At 43.5% G+C, this 25,025-nt stretch overlaps 1 long non-coding RNA gene across 1 annotated transcript; it reads right to left on the minus strand.

Moving 5' to 3' along the window:
* Window positions 1–313: 313 nt before the first annotated feature.
* LOC113629510 (uncharacterized) lies at window positions 314–25,025 on the minus strand. The gene is made up of 4 exons (XR_003436582.1): window positions 24,474–25,025; window positions 15,137–15,214; window positions 3,703–3,780; window positions 314–491 (listed from the first exon to the last, which is right to left on the minus strand). It is a non-coding gene; the product is annotated as an uncharacterized LOC113629510 (long non-coding RNA).

The raw sequence follows: 25,025 nt of genomic DNA on the forward strand, positions 1-25,025 counted from the left end.
TTATGTTTTATGTTCTTTCCCTGTTTTACTTCTTACTCCACTCTTGAATCTTTCTTGAGTGCAGCCCCAGGTCAACCAATAACTGGCAAAGCCAAATCAAGACAGTTAGAACCACAGTTATTTGCCGTTCAGCTGGAAAAATAATGATTCCCCAGCTTCTCAAGTGTGGAAATCTCTCAGAACCAACCTCTTTCCAGGGCCTAGGGACCCTCCCACATTAGTTCCAGTGAGCTTTCCATCACTCGTAAGTATTTTCTTATACTCCTCAGGAGGGTCCACACTCGGTTAGCTCACACTCCACTGTGCCTCTTCCCATCATCTCAAAAGCTCCTTATTGCCTTTCTGTGTAGTTTTTAAGTCTCTGTCAAGGGCAGGGCACTAACCTGACTTAGGGCAGCAGTTCACGTCTGACGAATCTGAGTTCCTCCTGGCTCCAGGTGTCTGTGGCCCTGGTCAAGTTCCTCAGTCTTTAGGAGCTGCAGATTCTTTACCTGTAGAATGGTAATAATAATACCAGCTGCAAAGAAATCCGTCATTATCAAAGAGGCAATGTTACCTAAAGCTGTCAGCACGGCACCTGCCCATGGCAAGTGCTCAAAAAATGATAAGTGACGGCTAGCTGGGGCCTTTGATGGTAAATTAGATAATCCTGACTTACAAGAAGCATTAGTCTATCCAAATGCCTCATTTACACTGTGATTACTTCACTTCTCTCTGGACAGGGCTACCCTAAGATTCATGTAGGTTTTAGGTGAGAAGATTGTCTATTCAACTACACTACTCTTACATCCAGAGAAACGGAAAGAAAAATCCAGTAGAAGAATGCAGAGTCAGGCGGTGTACCATGATGAAGCTGTGGGTGTACTTTCTGACTCTCAGGATCTACGATGAAAATCCTAAATAAAAGGCAAAAGAGCTCGACCTTGTTTAAGTATTTCCACATTCAGAACTCTTGTCAATATCTGTATAAGCGGATTACACGGCTGTCAGCACACTAAGGCCATCTGCCAGCCACCATTGATAATCCAAGTAAAGAATGTCTGATAAAATCTCATACTGTGATTTTGTTTTTTTAACTAAAAAGTCACTTCTGTGATTGCAGAAAGTTTTGTCCCATGCAGTCGACTGTGCTGTTTCATAACAATGATAAACACACATGGCACTTCACTACAAACTTGGAAATACGACATGATTTCTGCTCTTTCGGCTGACCAGTCATTTATCACAGGTCATTTACATAGGGCTGGATGGCTTGGTAAACTAATCACTCACCTCCTTCATGGAGTGCTGCGTTCTTAGTACATCACGTGAAATTAGTTGGATGATTTTAGTTCCTTCTCCTGGGAGCCACAGCCCAGTTCACAGACAAACCAAAAACAATCTGGCTGAACCCACCAGCCTGATCCCACATCAGGGGACAAGAGTGTCTTTTTATTTTTTAAGTGTACATTAAAAAATATTTATTCACTTGTTTGGCTGCGTCAGGTCACTGTCGCAGAGCACAGGCTCTCCAGTTGTGGCGCGCCGGCCTTAGAGTGCATGGGCTTAGTTGCCCCATGGCATGTAGGATCTTAGCTCTCTGACCAGGGATCCAACCTGCGTTCCCTGCATTGGAAGGTGGATTCTTAACCACTGGACCACCAGGGAAGTCCCGACAGTAGTGTCTTGATGTTGGATTCATGGACAGCCAGTGAGTCAGTTCTGACTTCTGAGAAGGAAGCTTTGGCTGAGGACAGAGCTAAAAGTACAGTAATAGAAAAAAAGTGATGTCTGTGTGTGCATGTGTGCATAGGTATACATATGCATGTATTTTTGTTTTTTAGAACTTTGCAACGGGTTTTCATTTTTGCTTTATATCTATTACAGTGTCTGAAACCTAAAGAAATACATTTTCTCTTCCAATTTGGATGTGTGTGTAAATATCATTTGTCTGGACTCAGCACACTCAATGCCATGGTTTCTTGGTCTCTGTCTGCTCTGAAATCATCAAGCTCTGTCTGTACATGTGTGTACACGTGTGTGTGCGTGTGCGTGTTTGTGGCTGTAGTTATGAGCTAATGGAGGAAGGCAAATATTCTGAAAGAATTTCAAGGGGCTACCTAATAAAATTTTGATCACGACATAGGTTATTTGCTTTGAAAAAAAAGAGAAGCATCTCTTTAGATTTTTTTTCCACTGGTTTGTTTATCCTCCTGATCTCTCACAACAACATTTCTGGTCTCACACGCTCTTCCAAAACTTTGCAACGCTTCAACAAAAGGTGAGGCCTAAATCCCCTGTCTTTGAAAGTGTGCCTTTTTGTGACTACCCCAATGAATAAAATATCATGGATGTGAGGCTACATGACTTCTGAGGCTGCACCATTAAGAGCTTACAGCTGCTCGCTCTGTCTCTCTCTCTCTCTCTCTCTTTCAGCCTCTCTCCCACATGTCTTGGGAACCCTGAGCTGATATGTAAGGAGTACACCCTCCCTGAAAAAGGGAACCCTCCTACACTGTGAGTGGGAATGTAAATTGGTACAGCCGATATGGAGAACAGTATGGAGGTTCCTCAAAAAACTAAAAATAGAGTTGCCAGATGACTCAGAAATGCCACTCCTGGGCATATACCCAGAGAAAACCATAATTCAAAAAGAGACATGCACCCCAATGTTCACTGCAGCACTATTTACAATAGTCAGGTCATGGAAGCAACCTAAATGCCCATCGACAGAGGAATGGGTAAAGAAGATGTGGTACATACATACAATGGAATATTACTCAGCCATAGGAAGGAATGAAATAGTGCCATTTGCAGAGACGTGGACAGCCCTACAGACTGTCATACAGAGTGAAGTAAGTCAGAGAAAAACAAATATCGCATAATATCACTTATATGTGGAATCTAGAAAAGTGGTACAGATGAACTTATTTGCAAAGCAGAGGCAGAGACACAGATGTAGAGAACAAACTTATGGATACCAAGCGACAATGGCGGGGTGGGATGGACTGGGAGATGGGGATTGACCTATATTATACACACTACTATGTATAAAAGAGATAACTAATGAGACCCTACTCTATGGCACAGGGAACTCTACTCAATGCTCTGTGGTGACCTAAATGGGAAGTAGATCTAAAAAAGAGGGGATATATGTATATGCATAGCTGATTCACTTTGCTGTACAGCAGAAACTAACACAACATTGTAAAACACCTGTACTCCAATAAAAATTAAAAAAAAAAAAAGTACACTCTCCCTGAAGCTGCCGTGCTGGAGGCAACCTGAGGAGAGACCACACTGCAGAGGGAGCCGTGCCCGAGAAGCGCAGGGGTCCAGCTCCCAGCTCTCTGACTTTTCTCAGCTGAGGCAGTAAACTTGCACGGGGCTGAGGGAGCTTTCAGACGACCCCGCGCCCTACCCTCACGCTGCCCTCGCCCATGTCAGGTGCAGCCAGCCTTCCAGTCGAGACAGACTCATCCAGATGGGCGGAGATCAACTGTCCCCACCAAATCCTGTCCCAATCGCAGATTTATGAGCAAAATAAATGTGGTTAAGTTACTCCATTTGGGGGTGGTTTCTTACACAACAACGGATAACTGGAGTACACACCATGTGAAATTAGCTTGATGATTTTTTTTTCCCTTTGGGGAATTTTTTTAAATTGGGGGAACCGTAATCTAATTCCAAGACAAACCAAAACATGTGACTGAATCCACCAACCTGGGTCCACACGGGAGGGCAGTTGTGATTTGATGCTGATTTGGCGAAAGTCAGCGGCTTCTGAGAAGGAGCCTTTGCCTGGAGAAGCAGATAATAATATATATATTTTAAAGTGTGACAACATTGTACCCATGCCAGTTTCCTGGTTTTAATACTGAACTGTGGTTACATAAAACGAAAACATTGGGGCAAACTGGATGAAGGGTACACGGGATCTCTCTGTGAAGTTTTGCAACTGCACGTGAATCTCATTGTTTCCAAAAAAATTATAAGTGGCTGTATATGAGAACGTGTGTCTGTGTGTGTGTGTGTGTGTGTGTTGGGGTGGATGATGTGGTGAATGGATTGAGTTGCAATGGCCAACATTCTGGTGGGACGTCTGGTGACTCTTTAATAAAAGTTTGATCATTACATATATTAGCTACTGTTTAAAAAAGAAACATCAAATTTAGATATTTTTATTAATTAATTCACGGCTGCCCCATCAGTCTCACATCAGATTTAAGAAGTGAGAAGGGGCATTTTACTTGCACCTCAATGTGTAGCATTTTCATACTGGAAAACCATGATAAGTATCGATAAAAGGGATCTGAAAACGGTAAAAGAATCCCAGCCTCTCCTGGTGGGTTCCAGTTTCTTCCAGGCTACTGAGAGGACTTGGGGGTGTGACTGCCAGGCTGGAAGTGATAATCCCTGAAGGGAAAAGCTACCAAACTTGACGTTAATCCCAGGAATCAGTTTGAACTGATGACTAAAGAGATGTTTTTTTAAACAACGGAAAATGAAACTAGGGGGAGTTGCACGGCCACACAGGATCCCTAAGAAAACTTTTACTCAGCTTTCTGAATTCCCTTTCTGTTTTTATCATTAGATTTCTTTTACTGGTAGGTGAAGGAAGATGGCAGACATAATACCTTAGGGATCTGACACAGCACTCACAGCACCCAGAGAAGCAGGTTGGAGAAACTGGGAATGACCAAATAAAAATGTAGAGCATAGATCAGCCCACGTATGGCATATACTGGAAATCTATTCATTTCCCAATAACATACCTGAGAATTGTGGGGTTTTTTTAATTAAAAAAAATTTTTTTTTTAATTATTGGCCGTGCCGCACAGCTTGCAGGATCTTAGTTCCCCAACCAGGGTTCGAACCCGGGCCCCCAGCAGTGGAAGTGCGGAGTCCTAACAACTGGACTGCCAGGGAATTCCCAGAATTGTGAATTTCTTTTTAAACAAAAGGACAAGTATTACTGCAAGCAGAACTTCTTAATTAAAGGAGAGATACAGTTACAGGCAGGAGATATTGATGTGGATCCCTAACACTGAGAAGACTTTTTCTCCCCAGCAGTCTGGTGGTCATTGAAGGAGTCAGGAGTGAAAAGACGGACAATGAATTAGAGCTGGAACTCAAATAAGAGCCTCTTGTCTCAGAAAGAAGACTGATTAATTGATAGTGGCGTGAATGGAGGCTTTTTGCTTTGCATGGTTTGATGGCGTGTGCACGCTTGTGTGTGTGTGTGTGTGTGTGTGTGTGTGTGTGTGTACACATGCTGATTTTAAGCGATTGATGCAGCAAAATAAATTAGTGTAGATGATGACTGAAAACGGTTGTGATCAGGGATTTTCAAACTTGGCTGATCGTGACCTCCTGTAGTGTTTTTAAAGCGTAGATTCCCAGGCCCTACTCCAGACCTTGTGAGTCAGAATCTTTGAAAGTAGAGCCCTAAATTCTAGATTTTTAAGTGCTCCCCAGATGATTCTTAGTATCACTCAGGTTTGGAGAACTAGGTAGGAATGAATGGATGTTTCAGTTTCCCATCCTTCAAGTGACACTGGCATTAGGCCATTTCTATTCAACTGCGCTGAGGTAACAAGACTGTCCATGGGCCATTCCTGGTGGAGCCTTTCAGACAATGAACTCCCAGAGACAATGGCAGACCCAGTGTGAACTCTCCGCTGTGTGGGAAACACATTCAGAGTGACTTTATTTCTAGATTTGTCTATTTTAACCCAGGAATCCATTTACACATATCCCCCCAAATCTCTTTCCTGCTTCCTCCCTTGAATGCCAACAGTTCACCACACAAAAAGTCCCCAGGCTGTGTGTGGCAGTAGGAGTGTGTCTGCCAGGAGGCAGGCCCTCAGGGCAGACCCCTTCTCAGCCCGGTGTCTGCATTCAGTTAGAACGGTTTCCAAGATCTTGTGTTTCAGGGAGTCCTCCAGACTGGAAGGACTTGTTGTTAAAGGGAATGGGTACTCATAAGACTGGTTCTTTATGAAAACACCCTGACTGGCCAGATTGACAAAGGGGAAGGGGTTTTACTCAAAAATGGATTCATCTCAACCTTGTGACCAGCATAGAGCTTCACCCTGATCAACTCTATATGATTCAGGGAGGGTTAACTTCTGTTTCTTACAGTCGCCAAACCTCAGTGGCTTAACCAAGGTTAACTTCTTATTCCCATCCCAGTGTACTGCAAGCCACTTGGGGCTGTGCTCCACGGGGTCATTCAGGGACCCAGGATCCTTCATTCTCACTGTTCTGCCATTTCCCAGGGTCTCAGAGTCCTCCACTGAAGTCTTTGCATTAGACCGGCAGGTGAGGAATGAGGGAATAATATGGAAAATCCATGGGACGCTTTTTGTGGTTAAAGCTTGGGGATTCTGTTAGCTAGAGCCCAGGTTCATGACCTCGCTTAGCAAAGGAGGCTAAGAAATGTAGGCTAGCTATGTGCTTAGGTAAAAATAGAAACAGGTTTTGGTGAACACATAGTCTTCGCCACCATCTCTTTGGCAGCTTTAAAAATATGATGTGATGAGAATGAATTTATCTGTGAGGTTTTCCTCCCCCAAACCCATAACCCCCGACTAATCATGAGAAAAACATCACACAAATCCCAATTGAGGGATAGTCTACAGAATGCCTGACTAGGACTCCTCAAAGCTGTCAAAGTCATCGAAAACAAGGAAAGTCTGAGGACCTGTCACAGCCAAGAAGAGCCCAAAGAGATATGACAGGTAAATGTAACGTGGTGTCCTGGGTGGGGACCCTGGAAAAGGACTTTAAATAGAAACTGAGGGAATTTGAATACAGTGTGGGCTCTAGTTAATAACAAGGTATCAGTATTTGTTCACTAATTGTGACAAGTGTATCATATGAGTGTAAGATGCTAATAATAGTGGAATCTGGGTCTGGGACACGTGGGGACTCTCTGTACCACCTTCATAACTTTTCTATAAAACTGTTTTAAAAAAATTTTAAGTTTGTTTAAAATTTTTAAAAAGTGAGTGCCAGGAAACCCTACTACAGCTGTTTTCCTGCCATAGCCATGAAAAACCACTTTGTCTACTGAGAAATTATTACTCTGGTCTTCCCCTTACACTCATTTATTTTACTTACACCTGTTCCCTCTACCTTTCCTCATCTCAGAGTGATCATGTCTCAAGAACAATTCTTGTATTACCTTTTTAATACCATGCTTTATGCTCCTCTAAGAACATGGACCAAAACAATAAATAATGCAAAAACTAAAAGCTCTTATACCTCTGTGCTAAAACACACAAACATATCCTTAGACACACATGCATAGGCACACATGCATAGGCACACATGCATACGCACACACACGCACAGGATTCAGGAAACCTCTCACCTGGTTTTCACTGGGGTCACTACTTTTAGATTTTCATATCACGAACTCTATTATTAACAACAGTAACTTACACAGAAACTTATTTTCATCATATTTTGCCCCTTTTCCATGTCATCTCAAAATGTTCTGTACAGAATCTGTCAAATATATTTGAAAATTTCTCCAAATGGTAATAGATTAGAACTTCAAAGGAATATTAATCCAGAAAGATTTCCCATTAACAAAAAGGATTTCCTATGTAAAACTCCCCAGAATCGTTTGGGTAATATAGTATTTCATACCACAGTTCTGGAGATCTACATGTGGAAGAGTCTGAGAACTCCCACAGTAAGTCAGTTTTTCTCATTTGGTTTAATCCAACATCACCCAAACTGCTTTGATCTGGAAATCTGTTTTGTTTTCATTTTTCTTTTCCCCTTTCTTGTCTACTATGCATTAACTTCTTGTGGAACTAGTGATTCTTCAACGGCATTTAGATAATGTTACACTCAAAAAGTGGTAAGTTAAATAATATTGGTGTTTTTTTCCACATATTCATAGAGAAGAGAAAAGAAGAAAGAACCTATCTTTTTTCCAGTCTTATTTTCAAAAATTAGACACTCATCTTGAAATTAGAAAAAACCAGTTTGGGTTATTTTTCCTATGTGTGTTTGGGTAAATTATCCTATCTGAGCCTTGGTTTACACATTTTATAAAAATAGACTAATAATAATACTTATTTGAGGAGCTTGTTGAGTGGATTCAATTAAAAACAGCCTGTATAATTATCCCTCTTCCTGGCTGGTGGAGACCAGTGCAAAACATCTGGGTGACCTGGCAGCTTAGTACTGACTGAACAGGCTAACCCTGATGATTTTCATTAAATCGAGAACGCCAATCTCAGATAAGAAGCAAGAAGACTGGTGCCCGGTGGTCAACAAGGGAGGACCCAGGAGGGAAAGCAAGTTAGGAGGTGGGGTAGAGGGGTGGGTGCAGAGAGAGATTTATGACCACCCACCCACAGGCCTTTACACCTGTCCTCAGAGCTGACATTCATTGATCATGGACTCTGTGCTGAGCACCCTGGTAAGTGCTTTCCTGCAATAGCGTATCTAATGTTCATAGTAACCTGTTAGACTGGCCCCCGATGATCCCCATTTCACAAATGAGAGTGGTTAAGAAATGTGTTCTTTAATGTGAACTGGTGCAGCCACTGGGCAGAACAGTGTGGAGGTTCCTTAGAAAACTGAAAATAGAGCTCCCATACGATCCAGCAATCCCACTCCTGGGCACATAGCCAGAGAAAACCATAAATCGAAGGGATGCATGCACCCCAATGTTCATTGCAGCACTATTCACAATGGCCAGGTCATGGGCAACTTAGGGGTCCCTCGACAGAGGAATGGACCGAGAGGATGTGGTACATATGTGTGGTGGAATATTACTCAGCCATAAAGGGCAACAATTTAGTGCCATTTGCAGCAACATGGATGGACCTGGAGATTCTCATACTGAGTGAAGTCAGTCGGGCAGAGAAGGACAAATATATGATATTGCTTATATGTGGAATCTAAAAAAATGGTTCAAATAAACTTATTTACAAAACAGAAATAGAGTCACAGATATAGAAAACAATCTATGGTTATCCAGGGGGGAAGGGGGGAGGGATAAATTGGGAGATTGGGATTGACATATACACACTACTATATATAAAATAGATAACTAACAAGGACCTACTATATAGCACAGGGAACTCTACTCAATACTCTGTAATGACTTGTATGGGAAAAGAATCTAAAAAGAGTGGATATATGTATATGTATAACTGATTCACTTTGCTGTACAGCAGAAAGTAACACAACATTGTAAGTTAACTCTAATAAAAATTTAAAAAAGAAAAAAGAAAAAAAAGAAAGAAATGTGTTCTTGATCATTAAGTGGCAAGGCCATGATTCAGATTCAAGCAGTCAAACTCTGGAGCCCAACCTTGTACCACTGTATTATCTGGGTGTCACTTCTGTCAACCTACTTTTTTTTATTAGACTGAACCAGTGACAGCTCTCTACTGCTCTCCTCCCGCCCTCCTCCTTTTCTCTCCATCTGTTAGGATGCCCTAGTAAAGGAAAGTCTACTCACCTAACCCAAGGCCCTTTTCCAGGAGGAGCCAGGACACTGGCATGTCCCCTGCTAAGCCTGTATTTCTGATCGAGGTGGAGAGTAAGACCTTTCCATACACAAGGCAAGATGTACCTCATCTCTCCAAGTGTGGTTCCCTGGGGACCACTCTCGTTTACAAGTAGCACTAGCTTTGCAAACAATTCTGCCCATTGGCACCTACAGCCTCGGCTACCAGCTGCCATGACCGTTGGAAGACCTGCCCCCTAAGCAGCCACCCTCCCCCTCTACACCCCTTAGGAAACAGCAGACACGTGGAGGGAGGTTCTGTGAAAATCAGAGCGCCATTGCCAGGCTGGAACCCGAGGACCAGCCCCACCACTATGCCTGGCTTTCTTCTTAGGGGACAAAATGTCCCCACCTTCCCAACACCCACCAAGATGTATCTTGGCAAAGCTTGCGGTTGGCTATCCAAAGGCCCTGTAAGAGAACATTTTCCTTATTGAAGTCACTACAGTTTGATGTTTGTTCCTTAGCTTTCTTGGCTCTTCAGGAAAATACATTTTTGAAAATTATTATTTGTCTTTATTTTTATTGTTTGGTAGGTACCTTCAGGAGGGATGCACGTTACCTAATCTCAGAGACTGATGCATATATAAAACAAAACAGAAATATACCATTTTACATTTAAATGTGTCATGGCCAACAGGTCATTACATCTAGAATGGACTTGCCAAGGTAGAGCCCATGGATTCCTGTCTCCCTGACTCACCTGGTTCTGATGCATATTTTTTCTCTTATTTTTCCTTTAAACTCAACTTTGCTTTTTTTCTAAGTACAAAAATATGGTAGAAGAATCTAAGAAACATATATTAGTGGGAAAAAAGAAGAAGAAAATAGTGATCTTTTATAATCCCACCATTCTGCAATAACCGCAGTTAACATCTTCCAGACATTTTAATATGTACACTTGTATGCGTAAGCCAGGTGTCAGCAGGGTCTCTCTGCTCCTTGTGATCTAGATAAGAGGCCTTGGTCCTTCATTTCATTGCTTTCCTCGGGATTTTGGCAACTTCCCGGGGTCTCACATTCTAATGATCACCTGTGACTCTAACTTCCTGCTTCTTCTCAATTCCATTCTCCACTCTTTAGCTTACAGCTCTTCCTTTATTTTGCTTTGGCCATAGACCCAAATGTGGAAATAAGGCTCTTTCCTTGACTGGTGAGTAACAACAAATTATCCCAACAAGGGTTTGTTTGATGCGTAGCTGACTTCAAGTTCAGGATGTGAAGGCCATTACACTTGAATATCAGACATCCTTTTCCTTAGGGACCATCGGTCTTTAATTCATGTTACTCAGCCGTGCACTTTCTCCCCTCTTCCCAATCTCTTTTTGCTTTTTCCCTCTCACAAACAGAAATCATATTCTTCACTTTTTTTTTTTTCCCTCTAACAAAACAGTTCAGTTGACTAAAGACCTTTCCCACAAACTTAACTTCAGGAATTCCCTTTCTATACACAACGTCTCCCCCAAAACTTCAACACTGACATTATCAAAGGGGCTGGAGTTATTGGATAAGGGCCGTTCACATCCCCAGATGTGGCATGAAGTTTCCACTGAGATACAGATATGCAACGCATGGCAAAGACAAGAGAGTGAAAATAAGACATTCCACATGGTGGGGATTTCAAAGGGGATGTTAAAAAATGAGTTTCATAGTTCTTAGGCCCCTTCCTCACATCAAGTATATAAAGAGACAAGCATGGAGATCGAGAAAGGTTTTAGAAAGACTTCAATGAATAGAGCAGTTAGGGAGCTATAAGAATCTGCATCCCAATATGGGGCCTGGGATGCTTTCCATTCCACGTCAAGTTCTTGATTAAAAGAGAAAAGCTTCTGGGGCTTCCCTGGTGGCACAGTGGTTGGGAGTCCGCCTGCCGATGCAGGGGACACGGGTTCGTGCCCCGGTCCGGGAAGATCCCACATGCCGCGGAGCGGCTGGGCCCGTGAGCCGTGGCCGCTGAGCCTGTGCGACCGGAGGCTGTGCTCCGCAACGGGAGAGGCCACAACAGTGAGAGGCCCGCGTACCGAAAAAAAATTTAAAAAAAAGAGAAAATCTTCAAGGACCACTCAGAATTGATCTGGTATGTGTTCTCCTCTGTGGGGGAGATACACTAGGCTGATGTCTGGCTTTTGCTTGGAAAACTGAACAGCGGAGCTGGGCACTTGGCTGAGCCTACCCGCCCTCAGAGGAAAGGAAGGTGCATGTTTCTTATGGACCAGATGCGGCCTCATAGTCAGGGAAAGCTGGTCAGACCATCTTTAATGCAGCCCAAGAGGATTTCCTGGGGGCCTTGGGACTTGATAAAGTCTCTGTCTAGTGGGCTGCTGTGAAGAGAGTGGCCAAGTGGTAGGAACACATGACAGAATCAAGAGAAATGCAATTAAGCAAGTCCAGTGGTGGGTCTCAGGAAAGGCCAGCAAAGGGCCAACCAGAGAAGGAGAGCTTCGACCTCCAAACAGGCTCCAGGAGAAGGGCTCCTCTCATTACAGAACCAGTCAAAAGCTTTCCTGTTCCCTCCTCCTGCCCTCCCTGACCAAAACCCTGAACAGTTCAGGAAAATGGGGGGAAAGTGAGGAGACAGAGTGGAGAATGAGTAAGAACCACCAGCCCTTCCAGACTTTTTGCCTGCAGAGGGTCCGAGTTAGATAGAGAAGTTTTATATTAAAACCAGGTGCTAAAAAAAAAAACAAAAACCAGGTGTTAAGATTTGAGAATTACGTGCTAAGAATGGTTAAAACAAAACATGGGGGCTTCCGGGCTTCTCTGGTGGCGCAGTGGTTGAGAGTCCGCCTGCCGATGCAGGGGACATGGGTTCGTTCCCCGGTCCGGGGGGATCCCGCATGCCGCAGAATGGCTGGGCCCGTGAACCATGGCCACTGAGCCTGCGCGTCCGGAGCCTGTGCTCCGCAACGGGAGAGGCCACAACAGTGAGAGGCCCACGTACCGCAAAACAAACAAACAAACAAACAAAAAAACATGGGGCTCCCTAAGTTTCCATCTGGAGAATTCCCCCTACCTAATAAAGTCGGAAGAAGCTGTGGAAGACAAAAATAAAGATGCTAACTGAAGAATTTCCCTGGGTTTCGTGCACTATATTGTAACATGATTTTGAAATTACTAACAATTACAAATAATTGTGAACAAGTATTAACAATTCTTTAACCAACATCATTGACCTTTGGTTATTTTTTTATTTTTCTCTATAAACAACACTGATGTGATTACTTTGTATATCTTTAAGGATCTCTTTAGCACAACTTGCCAGGTTACTGGATCGAGGTTAAGATTCACGATGAAAACTTTAGCAATAAATTGCTGAATCACAACAATTTACGTGTCATCCATGCATGCACCTGTCATAGATACATTGGAACCTTCAAGTTCTGCCGTCTTAAAGTGACCTTGCTCTCCTGACCCTGATCCCTTGTGGGTTGATTTACAATGTGACTCTCAAAGGACTAAACTGTCACCCAGCTTTTGAGCTGGTCTTCCCTTCATTCTTGTTCCTATACTTATGAATGCATTTCAGAGATCCAACCTGTTCATGTATTAGCAGCTGCCTGAACGCTGTTTTTGTAGTTTTCAGGATTACAAGAGAGAACTGAAAACGCACCATCATTTGTATATCTTGGATAGATCCCCTATACTTGGGGTGGGAAAACAAATTCTGCAGATCAAATTTTCCAACCTCATGTTTTCCTTCTGAGAAAGATGTGACTGCTTCTCTTGACCTCACAACCTCAGCTAAAGCTGTAATTAGGGCTGATTCGGTAAACATAGCTTCTGGCTGAGGGGGTGTTATTGGTAACGGTTCTCGTCTTGAACGGTGCAAGGAATAGAACTGCTATGGGTTTTCTGGGGGCTTTGGCTATAGGAAAACAAACACATCTCTTAACAATCTTAAGGAATATTTCAAAACAGGATCTCAACGAGCAGTAATCTCCTCTGTCTATATTTGGCTATGCAGTACCTTCCCATGAAATGTAATTCCGAGCTGGCTGTCACTTGTCATTCTCCCCGTGTGCAATATTCACCAACATGAGAGCCCTATTTTGCCAACTCCCAGCACTTAATTTTCATTCTCATTCGTTTTACCATTTCTCTTAGAGAGAAAATAACACTCAATTGTCAAGGGGATTGAATGGCTTGTAAATAACAAATGTTATCTTACTCCCTGGAACTTATCTCAGGTTATGTTATGGATTTACCAGGTCCCACAGAATATCAAAGACATGAGTCTTAAAGGGGAAAAGTCTCCATACTAGTACATGAAAAAATCCCTAAATTCCAGAAGGGTGAATGAACAGATGGACACTTTTGGGACATGTGTGTGTGTCATTTTTGTTTTACATTTCTTTGGCTCTGCAAGAGAACGCATTTTCTACAAAGTATGGTAGCTGAAGTGAAGGATAATATTAAACTAAACCTGGAAACAAGAAATGAGAAGTAAATAGTTTAGCAAAAGCGTGGTTCCATATGTTAATTTTGAAAAGTTTCGTTATCGAAACACAGGTTTAAAACAACGTGGCCTTGGACTAACACACAAAAGGTAAAAGTGACTGATGCAATGGAGAACACTTTTCTTACCTGGAGGTGTAGATGCCATTCTGACACACTCACATATGTATTTCCAGGTTTTTGTCATTATGAAAATTCAATGTTTTAATAAGCTCCTATAAAAGTAATTATAGGTTGGCGATTTTTTTCCCTGAGCAGTGATTTCTCACACAGAAAATAGAGCACCGAGTGGTTCTAGCAACGTGGGGCACTGAACTATTGCACCTTTCGCCACAACATAAGAGTTCTGGATAAGTTATAACAACACAGTAGTTTCTAAAACATATCAAGGGGAGCAAATAAATATTAAAATGAATCTCTAGTTGCCAGAAATGAAAAGAGAACTCCCAGCCAGCACAGACCTAACGTAGAGGCAGCCTGATGTGGTAGTGAGGTAATAAGATTTAGAAAGGTGTCCTACCATTCATGGGCGCAAATACTGGTGCTCACACCTTGACAGGTAACGTGGACTTTGGCCCCATGAGGCATGGTGCTTGAATTGAGACTGGCATTGAACCCTAGAAGGTTACTGACTCTGTGAAAGACCTTCACAGAAAAACCACCAGGACCAACCTGGCATGCTGCACCTAGCTTGCTCTGCCCAGGGCTCAGGGAAGAACAGAAAAAGAAAGAAATAAGTGTCCAGCCTGCCACATGCACAGTGACAATCAAATGAACACTTGTAGCTAGTGCAGAATCTCAACTCAGAAATTAACGTGAAAGCTTCTCTCACCCAGGTGAAGTGCTTGGGTATCTTAAAAACACAAAACCATTAAGGACTCAGGGCTAAAGGGACTTACAGAGAAAAAAAAGAGATGCCCTCTATTCTTCCCCCTCAGATAGGTTTTTAAAACTGTGCTGTTGTTATAGTTTATCCAAAATTTTTGTATGTTTGTAGTTGAAGGTGAGTCTGCAATAGTTTGGGTCTACATGTTGCTAGAATCAGACAATGAGTTACTTTCTATGTAAGAAATCACCATTCAGGAGAAAACATGCCAATCTGAAAAATGTCAAGATGCACTTGGAAGAAAAACACTGCACATAATACAAATAATTACTCACCACAGGAAAGTCAACAGGGACAGTCAAAAGAGGATGAATGTCTCCCGTCCCTCCAAGAACCAGAAGAAACAGAACAATCTGAAAGAAACCAGAAAACAAGATTATCTAAAATTATTAGATATTTTATTTAAAAGAAATAGAAAACATGATGAAAGACATGACGCTGTGTAAAAGAACAATCTAATTAAACAAAAGAACTAACTGAGCTGCTTTCTACAAAGAGAAAAAGATACAATAAAAAAATTCGAAGGACAGACTAAAGACCACATTAAATATAGTGGAAAAGAGAATCAACAAAAATATAAAATCTGGGCAATTCCTTGTAATGCAGCATCTGGAAATACCTGAAAGGTAAAAGAGAAGTTAAGCAATAAGCAGGATAGATGTAGGCAGTCTAAAATATGTCAAATTAAAATTTCAGAATGGGGGACTTCCCTGGCAGTCCAGTGGTTAAGACTCCGTGCTTCTAATGCAGGGGTTGTGGGTCTGATTCCCATGGTTGGGGAACTAAGATCCCCTATGCTGTGCGACATGGTCAAAAAATTAAAAATAAAAATAAAATACTAGAATGTGGAAAAGTTTTAAAAAATAAAAATAAAATTTCAGAAAGAAAAAATAGAGTGAAGAGAGGCAACATTCAAAAGGATGGCGGAGGATTTCCCAGAATTTGTGAAACACATCAATTCTCAGATGTAGGAATCCCAGTGAATCCTAAGCAGGATAGATTAAAAGAAAATCCTCCCTTAGACACATTGTAGTGGAGCTATGGAACAGCAAAGACAAGGAGAAGGTCTGAAGAATAGCTAGAAAGTAAAAAAGAGGGCTTCCCTTGTGGCGCAGTGGTTGAGAGTCCACCTGCCGATGCAGGGGACGCGGGTTCGTGCCCCGGTCCGGGAAGATCCCACATGCCGCGGAGCGGCTGGGCCCATGAGCCATGGTCGCTGAGCCTGCGCGTCCGGAGCCTGTGCTCCGCAACGGGAGGGGCCGCGGCAGTGACAGGCCCACGTACCGCAAAAAAAAAAAAAAAAAAAAAAAAAAGTAACGGTAAGGGAAATAAATAGAAAACACAAATCATCCCATATATCAGCATTCATAGTAAATATAAAATAAACTTACCAATTGATACAGACTCTCAAACTGAATTTTAATTCAAATACAACTTATGATAGTTATTAATGCTGTTCACTAAATATTTCTTACTCTCCTTCTGAACTCATGGTTTGGATTTCATTTGCCTGCTCCCTAGGAATGAGGGGAAGGTGCTGGTTACGACCTGTAAAGCATACGCTGGAGGGATGTGTGCCACACTGGGGTGGAAACCTTCACATCCAGTGTGTGATGTTATCACTTTCCCCCGTTCTGCTACAACCATGAGCATTGATTAGGAGAGTGACTGCTCTGAACCCCAGGGGAAGGATGAAATGGAATAGAGCTGCCCATGGTGCCTTGTGAGACTTGCAGCTTGAAAGAGAGAGATACATCTTTGTTGTTTTAAGCTGTTGAAATGTTAGAACTGTTTATTACCACGGCATAACATAACCCATCCTCACTGATATATGTGAGAGAAAGATGTAAAATGTAAAGAAATATAATTTGAAAGGAAAGAGATGAGACAAGAGATAGAGGAAAGCACTAATCAAAAGAAAACCAGCATATTAATATTAATGTTAGGTAAAATAGTCTTTAAGACAACAAACAATTATTAAGGGGAAAGAAGAAAAATAGAAAATAAATTCTTATATCAGAATAAAAGGAACAATCTGCCGGGAAGATAATCATCCTGAATCTTTAAAGTTCTAACAGCACAGCCCCAAAACATATGAAGTCAAAATGGACAACAGAATTACAAGGAGAGATGGACAAAGCCACAATAATATGTCGATTATTGCAATCTTATTTCTCTTTGCCAGGCACAGGTGGATGGCTGTCTATTTCACCTGCAACTGAGCAATGGCATGTAAAGAGCAATCCCTACCAGGGCTTCTGGGAAAGGATAGTTTTTTTCCTAATAAAAATCAAGGGATGCCTTTTAAGTCTCCACCCCTCATTTTGTCTTTGAATGGGACTTCATGAGAAAGTGATGGTTGGAAGTAGAACTAGACATTTCCCTTCAGACTTATTATTATATGGCATTTTATAAAACCCCATTTCTTATGTCAGTATTAGTGCAGCCCAAAACATCCTAACAATACAAAGATGAACTTGCCTTATTTGGTATCAGTAACCATGATCAAGTTATGACAATTAAAACAGCAGCGTACTAGTGAAGAAACACACGAGTTGACCAATGAAAGACAACATACACATATGCGAAATTGATATATGACAGAAACGGCATTACAAGTAAGTGGAGACAGAATGTGCGATTGAATAGATAATCCTGAGAAAACTCCATTTGGAAAAAAAAAAGTTAGAAATACTAACTCAGGAATATTACATCCTACCTAATAGAAATATTACCTATTTCTGTAATACAGAAAATTACACTCCAGGAGGATTAAAGACATAAATATGGAGAGTAAATTTTGAAATATTTCAAAGACTATATTGGAGAGATGCTAAGTTTTCTATGTGTACTTTACCACAATTTTTTAAAAAATACATGCTTATGGGCAAATACTTAATAATCCATATAAAATTATGAAGTTAAGTTTAAACAAAAGAACACATTGGAGAGTATCTTTATACACATGAATTAGAGAAGAATTCCCAAAACAAGACACATAAACCACAAATGGTAAAAACAAAGAATGATCCATTTAGTGACATTCAAATTAAAATCCTCTGTATAACACAAGGCAATCCAAAGTGAAAAAGCAAACCACAGACCATGAAAAGATATTTGCTACACTTACAACCAACAAAGAATCGATATTCAGAATATAAAAAACTCCCTCACAGTAGTAAAAGAGAGAAAACAATCCACTTCTTAAAAAAGTGACAAAGGATATAAATAAGTGTTTAGCAGAAGAGAAAACGCTAGTGACCAATAAATATATGGAAATACATATCAATCCCATCAGTGGCAGGGAAATGGAGACTCAGTCAGCAATGAAGTGTCTCTTCACACCCACTGGCCAGACCAAAGAATAATGTCTCATCATAACAAGTGTGGGCGAGGATGTGAGGCTTGGGAACTCTCAGATCTGATGTGGGGAGTAAATGGGAACAGCCTCTGACGGATATCACCAAGCTGCTCCCAACCTGGCGATGTTCAGACTCTACCACTAGATACAGATCCTTGAGAAATATACCTGCTCGCACGAAGACCCAAAGAGCAGGACCCTCACTGCACATTGTTCACAACAACAAAAAATCGGAAGGAAACAGACAGACTCATACATGAGGCATCAATAAATTATCCTTCATATGTACAGGGGCTTCCTAAACAGCAGTTAGAATGAATACTCCTTGATCTACTGTATCAACATAGATCTATTCTACGTTGAGGGAATAACGAAACAACTTGCAAATATATGATTTTGGTAAATTAAACAGAAAAAGAAAATAATACTATACATCTACTTAAGTGTCCAAACATAAAACTTTTTTTTTTTTTTTTTTTGCGGTACGCGGGACTCTCACTGTTGCGGCCTCTCCCGTTGAGGAGCACAGGCTCCGGACGCGCAGGCTCAGCGGCCATGGCTCACGGGCCCAGCCGCTCTGCGGCATGTGGGATCTTCCCGGACCGGGGCACGAACCCATGTCCCCTGCACTGGCAGGCAGACTCTCAACAACTGCGCCACCAAGAAAGCCCAAAACATAAAACTTTTGATAGGAAAGTTATAAAAACTTCAAGACTGTGGTTAATTCTGGGTAAAAGAGAAAGGAGTATATGGAACATTTCAAATATATCTGCAAGATTTCCTTCTTAAAACAAAGATATGGATCTGAAAGAAATAGGTCAGATGCCATCATTTATTCAATCTAAGGTTAAATATACTTGGAGGTCTGTATATTCTATTTGAAATGTAATTCTTTTGCATGTTTAAGAGAATCAACGCATAAAAATTTTAAAATGAAACATTAATAACAAATTATAAAATAAACAAAAAGTTAAATATACAATGAGGTATAAAAAAAGGTGAAAACATTTAATACTATGGTTGTAAGAAAGACATGCATTCTGTTTTAGAATGGAAGGACGAGAAAGGAAGATGTATTAGGTCTCTACCCTGAGTCTACCTATGTGCCCGCAACTTTTGGAAAAGTTCCTTGCCAGGTTATCAAAGACTCAGGTGCAGCTGAGCTCAGGCTCTCTGAACAGGCTTGCATTTGTAAGTCTGGAAGCAGGTGGTAGCGGTGGAGGGGTGGAGCCCAAGAAAGGCAGCAGAGGATGGGGCCCTTGAGTGCTGACCCCTCAGCAGGCCAGGCCACCTCCTACCACATCCAGGCTGGGCCTTCATCTGGGTTTAAAGGTCTCAAGAAGCGAGCAAGCTCCAGTCTCTGTGCGCTGCTTTTGTCAACTTGGCCTGACATACCCGTGTGGCCAGGGCTGGCTTCCTGGGCCCCCTGACCTGCATGGTCACACGCTGTCCCGCACTGAGAAGGGCCCCGTGCTTGGTTTCATGCTCTGCCGTTGCCGTCTCAACAAAGGCCCCTGCATTTTCATTCTGCACTGAGCCCTTCGTATCACGTAGCCGAGGCTGCTCGTGGCACCAACAGAGTGGTGACGCCCTGTGTCTAAAGGCCTTCGTTCCTCTCCTGGTCACCACGGCTACTGACACTCACATGGCATCTCCCGTTTACATTACTTGCCAGGTCTCTGCGGGTCTCTGCACTGGCTGCCTCTATGTTACAGCTTTGATCTTTCAGATCCATCTCTGTAGCACTAAAGAGGGTTTGGAGAAAAGCTGCCCTTCAGCCACGGAGCTCTGGGAAACTTTGGTGTCTAGGGCAGAAGACCGCATTCAGTTGATTCTGACATGCTAATTCTGTCTATCTTCAGTGACACTCACGACAAGAACTTAAAGTAAAAGTCGAAGAAGAGATACAGTTATGGTATTTCAGAAGTGATTATTTGGGGTGTATTTAGGTAAACACGATCTGATTGTATTTACACGGCATTAACATACACACCTAGGCGGAAAGTCTTGTACAGTCCGTATCCACATCAAAGGCACCTTCCTAATGCTGGCTTTCATAGATACTGAGTATCTGATTCTTAGGTTTTATACTTGAAAAGTGTTTTTTTTTTAAAAGATCAATATTATTTCCAGAACCCAGCAGAGGTTCACTTTTGGAAGCTGAAGCAATTCTGGAAAAAGAAGTTCAGGCCTTCCACCTAGGGCCTTGAAGGGCCGGTCCTCTAAAAATCTCCAGGCTTCATCCTTTGCCACTGCCTTGCGTAGACTTCTCGGGGAATTTTAAGGCAAGAATCCCAGGGAAAAGAGGAAAGGATGGCTCTGGGTGCCATGAGTGGAGGAACCAGTTCTAGAAGGAAGACCTCTCCTGGGGCCGGGCTGAGGATGGGCCCGGGGCTTTGGTGCTCCCGGTCTTGGTGGCTCTGTCGTGCTCGTGAGCAGAAAAATGCTTATCCTGCCTTGTGGCTACCTAGGTTTGAAGCTTGCATTATATTGGGGGGAGGGGGAGTTCCCCTTTGCAGACTCATTAATTCCTGGGTACACATAACATTCTGTGGTATAAGAAGCATGCCTGGAATGGAGGGGACAAATATACAGGAAGTTTGTCCGTGCGTTTTGCACACACTGTGCTCTGTGGTTATGAGGGAATCGGGGGCATTCAGGGCAATGGCAACGTCACTCTTGACATGCTGCAGGGCTCCTGGGGAAGATAACGTGGTTGTCTCCCATGGAGACGTCTCGAACTCCCACTGGGAAAACATTAGAAGAAAATAGACATAACAGGGACATATTTGATTTTTTTCATGTCATCTAAAGACCACAGAGAGTCTGCGATATGAAAGACTGACATTCCTCCTTGGTCTGCTTATGCTGCGTAGATACACGTGATCACATGTGGAACGCAAGCATCTGGAACATGTATACGTATCACTGAATCACGTTGCTGTACACCTGAAACTAACATGACATTGTGAATCAACTGTACTCCAACAGAAAATAAAAAGTTTAAAAAAAGGCAGATTGAAAAAACAAAGAGTCTGGAACAGCACAGTTCTCATCACAGTGCTGCCACGCCTTCTGCCCCTTTGCAAGGCACTTCACCTCTCCAAGTCTCACTTTCCACATCTGTGGAAACGGGGGGTGACATTGGGATCTTCATCATAAGGTGTCGGGGATGAGATGAGAACCTGCATGAAAAACGCTTAGCTCTGAATCTGGCACTCGGGAAGCCTTTGGGGGATGATTAGGGCACAGGCTGTCAGGCAGGGGCCTCGCAGGTCTGGACCCTTTCTCCTGCCCCTAAATTCAGTGTGGAGGGTACCTATGTTACAGCAGTAGACCTAGAAGCCAAGAGAAAGGAGGTAAGCTTTAGTTCCTCTGAGGCTGAGAGCCTAGATATGTAGGGAAAACTAGCATGGAACAAAGGAAGCAGGGGAGGTCTAAGAAAGGCCTCAAGAAAAGAAAAGCATTAGGATTTCCTGTTTCTGTTGAACACTAAATAATCCCCGAGAGGACTAAACTCATCACGGGCCATCCCGGGTTACTAATGTGGAAATCAATATGTCTAATCCACTCAGCTCTCCAGCTCTGGAGACAGGCACCCACAGTGTGCTCTGGCTGGGCGCCTCAGGCCTGTCCCTTCACCTCCTGTAAGCCCAGGTCTCCTCACGTATAACATCGTGTTATCACTCGTGCGTCACTTGTGGGCTTATTGAAGTGTTGAATGTTCAGTCCTCAGTAGTGGTAGCCTGTATTCTCCTTAGCTTGTCCCCAGAGAAGCTCTATGCTCAGAGGACACAGCAGCACCACAGTCACACTTTCGGCGCGTCTCTCAGACGATGGATCAAAGGGTTAGCTTTTCTGATTGCTCGCAGCCCGTTTCTGTCAGCCTTTCCTCTTGCCCTCCTCCCCTGGGGTCCCCAGAGACGTGGGAGCCCCCATGAAGACTCCTCAGCCAGCCAGCCAGCCTCCATGCCGTGTGATGACCTGAAAACCCAGTCATCTGAAGACTCTGACGTGAGCATGAGTCACCTCTCTCAAAATGTTACACTTATGAGGACAGTGCTATTTGTTAGCACAGACAATGGGGTCATGTCTCCTTGAAAATTCCTAGTCACATGTTAGAACACCCCCAAGTCAGAGGGGAGAGCTTGCCTCCAGATTCTGCAGGGGACTTATCGACCCTTACTCGACCCTTATCGAGTAAGCAGTGTTAGGCTGCGACTGAGTGAATGGACGTCCATGAAACTGTCCCTTAGCTTGTGAAGCCCCTGCCTCTGCCAGGTCCACCACGAGCATCTGAAGCTGCCTACCTCCTCAGTATCCAGGTGTCTTTTCTTCCTTACTAAAGCTTCCCAATGTTATTCAAGGAGACAATGTTCCAGATTTTTAAAATAAGAGCTACCTTTATCACATTCCCTTGCAACCGAGGCGGCTATTACAGGCAGTTCTCACCAGTGAGAAGCAGAAGATTTCTGGGGATTCAGGGGAAGCTGCGTTTTCCTGACAGAAGTGGCACCTTTCCTCCTTGTGCTTTCCCTTTTCCTCTTTTGGCCTGGAATACAGAGGGAAGGTGAGGATACAACCCCCGTAAGGACGAGGCTGCATTCTAAGGAGGGCAGGTCAGAAAGACAGAAGGAGCCTTGGATTTTAAAAAGGTGGCAGCCCCTACCTGCAGCTGTATCATCGGATGAGGAAGAGAAACTGGTTAAGCCACAGCAGACTGATTTGTGTTCCATGAGGAGCTCAATTTCTAAATGACCCAGGGCTTCATCTCCAGGTTCCTGAAGTGAGTGCGTTTGAATGGGGGAGCGTCTAGTCATTCAATACTCCAGGCCCACTTAATCCCACCACGGTGGGGACATCCTACTAATACATGTTCGGAAGTTGCAGGAAATCAGACCAACATGTACAGACCTTTCCCCCCTCACCCTTCCTGTCGCATCTCCCTTTGCCAGCATTCCTTCCCCCGTTCACTCTTACCAGACTAGCTCCCTCTTTTGGCCTTTGGGCCATGAGGTATGGCCACTTGAACTTCTCCAGTTGGCCTTTTGTGGAGAACTGGATGTGAGAAGCTCACATACATAGCAGGAACTCTATCATCCACACATGTGCGTACATCTCCCAGCTGAGACCAACTCGTAGAGCATTCCTTGTCCTGGAATTGCCAAGTCTGTATGATTTAAAAACTTCTCGTACAGCCCTGGGAGGCCAAATGCTGTATCTTAGCGGCTTTTTCGTGCGTGTGTGTGTGTGTGTGTGTGTGTGTGTGTGTGTATACGCAGAGGAATAACCTGGGAAACAATTAAAATGCTTATTTCGATTTCCCACTCCTGGAAATTGTGATTCAGTGAGTGGAGCCCAGGATTTAAACTGTTGACACGCACCACGTGTTTCAGCTGCAGGCGGCCCCTGGATCAGACTTTAGGGAACTCTGACCCACGGTGGGCCTGTGATGGCTCTGTGTGAATAAGCTGGTCCTCGCCTGAGAACAAGGTTTGAGGAACAGGGAACTGAAATCAAGCCAGGGTGGGGGCACGGCTGGGGGTTGCGAATAAGGAATGTGGGGGAAAAAAATGGGCAGGAGGGAGGGGGAATGAGAATACTAAAATGAAAGGATGAAACTGTCAGAAGACCAAGTGTCCATCCCTGCAGAGGTTTGGACCTGTCATTCCTGTCCTTGTACCTTCCAGGGGCAGGATGTTAGTACCAAATTGTCTGCTTAGCTTAAGGGCTGCAGACTTATCATCATAGGTGTTAAACCAATAGAACACAAGAGACAGAAGCAATTTAATGATACTATTCATTTTGCTTAAAGCATTTACATTAGGCTATATTGACAGGGTCCAGCTTCTCACTCAGAATCAAATCATGTGCATTCAGGAGACTGAGTGTTAAGTGTCTGCGAGGGAGAGGGGGTGTGGCGTCTTGATTCGTGTCATATTTGTGCAGTCGACAGAATTCTTATTTTAGAGAAAGATGAGACAGACTTAGAACAGTTCATTACCTCTGGGCCACAGGCTCTTTTTTCTTGGGTCAAACCAGCAAGAGTTTTAAGCCAAGTGTGAGCTTTGAGAAAACAAGGTTCACAGCGGGGTGCTTGGACCCAGGACCACAACCCGGGCTGGAGCTGGAGGGGCCAGAGAGCTCAGAGCCCCACCAAAGCCGAGCTAATGAGAATTAATTGGGCCTTCCTGGGCACCAAGCGGAGGGTAATTGGGTCCCTGGACGAGCTGACCTCTTTGTTGACTCACCATTTAACGGGAGCTTAAACGCTGCCACATTTGGAGCAGCAGACACATTCTTCTGCGTGTCCCTCGATCCTTCTTCCCTGCTTTTCTTTCTTCCCTCTTCCTTCCGTCTGCCCTTCTTCTGGCCTTTTTGGGGGAGGCAGGGTGGCCAGTCAGTGGACTTGTTCTGCCAGTGGAAGACAAGCGTTACTTGTTGTCTGGCCCTCTCTGTGGGTGCTGGGGGGGCATCCCTTAATGGGGCCCCGGCCACAGCAGTGGAGCTAAGAGACTGAATAGCGCGGCCCTGCCCCTGGTTGGTGGCTGCAGTTTCCCTCTCCCCCGCTCTCAGCTCGGCTTGCCAAGCGCCTACCTCCCTGCTCGTGCCTGGGGGCAGTGGCCCTGCTTCTGCACCTCGGTGGCTTGCTTTTTTTTTTTTGCCACGAGCTGCCTGCTGGGCTAACTCAGTCTTTCCCTTCAGCCAGCAGAGGGCTGAAGTCCCCACCTACACAGGCCGAGGCTGATTTTGCATTTTTTTTTTTTAATTGGGGTATAGTTGCTTTACAATGTTGTGTTAGT

The sequence above is a fragment of the Aethalodelphis obliquidens genome, unplaced genomic scaffold, assembly GCF_003676395.1.
Source record: "Aethalodelphis obliquidens isolate GAN/ISIS:26980383/991018 unplaced genomic scaffold, ASM367639v1 scaffold27, whole genome shotgun sequence".
Classification (NCBI taxonomy): Eukaryota; Metazoa; Chordata; class Mammalia; order Artiodactyla; family Delphinidae; genus Aethalodelphis; species Aethalodelphis obliquidens.